Genomic DNA, 3,203 nt, shown 5'->3' on the forward strand with positions numbered 1-3,203 from the left:
TACCAGCCCTGCCGCTGCTCACCTGCCGTGCTGTGCGGCGCCTGCTCCGGCCGCCCCGCGCCGGCCCCGCCCGCCCCGCGTCTGCTCCTCCCGTCGCGCTTCCGCTCCGCCAGGCGCCGCAGGGTCCTGGCGCCGTCTTCCACTGTGTACGCTTCTTCTGAGCCGCTCGTCAGACTCCCGAGTTCTGGCCTCCGATCGCGACCCAGTCGCAGACCCCAGCGCGCACTCCAGAGATGCCGCGGACCTCTCTGCACCTGTTTCTTGTATTCCCAGCGCCAGGCCATCGGGCCCACGCCCCCACGTCTGTCCTCTCTCTGCCTTCCCTTCCGGCCGGTCCTCGGCTGTCTGCAGCCCAGAGCTTCCTTTCCTTGCCCTGTGTGTACCCCGTGCACGACACTCAACACAGGTGTGGGAATAGCCTCTCCCCTCCAGCCCTACGTACTTACCTGATTTAATGTATTTTAGTGAGACCTTATTTTCTCATCTTCTGTGGGCTCCTCTCCCCATAGAATTCACATAGTTTCCCCCACCTTTAAAAATTAAACATATCAGCGAGACAAGGAAAAATACTGCATTATTCCACTTATATAAAGAAGCTAGAGTAGTCAAATTCACAGAGCCAGGGGGACAGAAAAGGAACTTGGTGGGGGCAGGGAATTATTGTTTAATCGCAGCAGTCCCCAATCTTTTTGGCACCAGGAACCCACACTCATAAGAGAATCTAATGCCTGATGATCTGAGGTGGAGCTGAGGCGATGATGCTAGCACTAAGGAGTGTCTGCAAATATAGATGAAGCTCTGCTCTCTTGCTTGCTGCTCACCTGTTTCTGTGCAACCGCCTTCCTAACAGGCCACAGACTGGTACAAGTCCGTAGCCCGAGGGTTGGGGATGTGTGGTTAATGGGTACAGTTTCTGACAGAATTTCTCTTTGACCAAACTTTAGTCACCAAGAACCCGCACTTTAGTGAGGCTCCTCTGAATCTTCCCAACTAGGCCTCTACTTGCACCTCTGAATTTTAGTGGGAATCTGTGGGTTTAGCCAGAATCTCCCACTTTCTGTATCAATCAGATCACCCCCATATCTGACTGAATTCCTCATGACCCGAGATCCCCTAGGTTATATGTGGTGGCCCTGGCCTACCTTCAGCAAGATCCCTGTCAGGTCAGTTGGATGCAGGATGGGGTGAATCCTCCAGAGTGGAGAGAGTCCTTGGCATAGAGTAGTTAAGAGCGAGTCAGAGTTATCAACAAAGTTTATTAGAGAAGGAATAAGGCTGCAAAGACAGAGTGTGGTCTCTTCTCAGAGTCAGAGAATGAGAGAGACCCTGAGCATCTAAAGAGCTGGGTTTATATGTGTCATTTAGTTTCCAAGAAAAATTACCGATTATAGGGAGTAAAGAATGGAACGAATGATTGAGTTTATCTTTAATTTGTAAGAGGCACAGCTTAAAGTTGTTGTTTTCCTGTTATGGTATGGGTAAACAGTTGTTAGTAATCTCTGCAGAAATCTTCCTTTGTTCTGTAGGTTCCTGTGGTCTGCCCTGTAGGGCTGATCAACTAGGTCCCATGTGTAACAACACATAGCAGGCTCTGAATTCTACTTGGTTTAACATCTAGTCAATCTTTGTAATTCTCATGCCTCTTTCCTATATTAAGTTTAGCAAAGAATTGCCCCACCATTAGTATTTTCCATTCAGGACCATGACCCCCTGCTTCTTGGCTATAAATCCCCACTTGTCCATGCTGTACTCAGAATTGACCCCAGTTCTGTACTGAGGTCTCTTTTCCCCTGTTGCAAAGTTCTGAATAAAATCTGTTTTCGTGGCTATAACTACTGTCCAGCTCTGATTTTCTTGGATATGTCATTTAGGAATGATGAAAAAGTTCTGGAGATTGGTAGTGGTGATGGTTGCACAACAGTGTTAATGTACTTAATGTCGCTGAACTGTACATTTAAAAATGGTTCAAATGGTAAATTGTATGTTATGTATATGTGACCCCCCCCAGACACACAAAGCTAGTAGTTTTTGAAAAGGATTTTTAAGAAGTTAAATATACAAAGGAAGCATTAGTACAGACATCCTGCAGTAGTTCTTCCTAGAGTCCATCGGCTTGTCTTAAGAGTTCTTGGCCCCTCTCTTTTAGGGTTGCCAGAGAAAATACAGGATACTAAGTTAATTTGAATTTCAAATAAAAAAGTAAAGTGTGTGTGTGTGTGTGTGTGTGTGTGTGTGTATCCCAAACTAAGCATGGGACATACTTATACTAAGAAATAATTTATTTTTTATTTGAAATTCAAAATCAAATAGGTATTTGATATTTTTATTTGCTGAATTTGACAACTCTACTTTTTTCCTAATATTCTTTGAGTTTTGTCTTCCTTCCCTACCCCTCTTTGTGGGGGAGTTAGGTTGAATTGTCCTTTTTGATAAGAACATTCTGCTGTCTCACTAGTTGTAGGATATGGTCCCAATCAGCTGTGGTGTCCTTCTGTATTTATAGACCAAATGTTTGTGTTCCCCCAAGTTCACATGTTGAAGCCCTAACTCCCAATGTAATGGTATTTGGAAATGGGGACTTTGGGGAGGTAATCATAGTTAGGTGAAGTCACGAAGGTAGAGACCTCATGATAGAATTAGTGCCCTTATAAGAGAGTTTGCTCTTTCTTTTTCTTCACCATGTGAGGACACAGAGAGAAAGTGGCTATCTGCAAGCCAAGAAGAGTTCTCAGGAACCAAACTGGCACCTTGATCTTGGACTTCCCAGCCTCCAGAACATAATTATTTATGTTGCTTAAGCCATTATGTTGCTTAAGTTCTGTGGTGACTTGGCATTTTGTTTTTAACTAATACAACCTGCTAACACATTTACCCCCTCACTCCTCCTGAGCAATGACTGAGTGTCTTAAGGTATACAGGACACCTCAAAGAAGGGGAAATGTGCTGTGCTCAGCCACTCATTCTTTGTATGACCTTGGGCAAATTATCTAATGAAGCCTCAGTTGCCCCATTTATAAATTGGGATTAAGAGTGCTTGTCCTGCCTTTTTTTTTTTTTATTTTTTTGAGAGCTGCCATTGGATGTCAAAGAGCTTTGGGATCTGTAACATTTATTTAAGCATGAAAGGAAATTTGAATGTGCTCCAGGATGTCTGTCTATACACAGACATCCCCTCACACACACATACATCACACATCAAATCT

At 44.6% G+C, this 3,203-nt stretch overlaps 1 protein-coding gene across 2 annotated transcripts in view; it reads right to left on the reverse strand.

The window, feature by feature from the left end:
- Window positions 1-122, reverse strand: part of WASHC1 (WASH complex subunit 1) — a 17,828-nt gene extending 17,706 nt beyond the window's left edge. Inside the window, exon 1 of one of the 2 annotated variants that reach the window (XM_006923864.3) lies at window positions 23-122. The gene's annotated coding sequence lies outside the window, so the exon portion shown is untranslated. The remainder of the gene's footprint in view (window positions 1-22) is intronic. The other variant, XM_015598491.2, reaches the window with a different exon arrangement.
- Window positions 123-3,203: the final 3,081 nt, after the last annotated feature.

This window comes from Pteropus alecto, unplaced genomic scaffold, assembly GCF_000325575.1.
Source record: "Pteropus alecto unplaced genomic scaffold, ASM32557v1 scaffold76, whole genome shotgun sequence".
Lineage (NCBI taxonomy): Eukaryota > Metazoa > Chordata > Mammalia > Chiroptera > Pteropodidae > Pteropus > Pteropus alecto.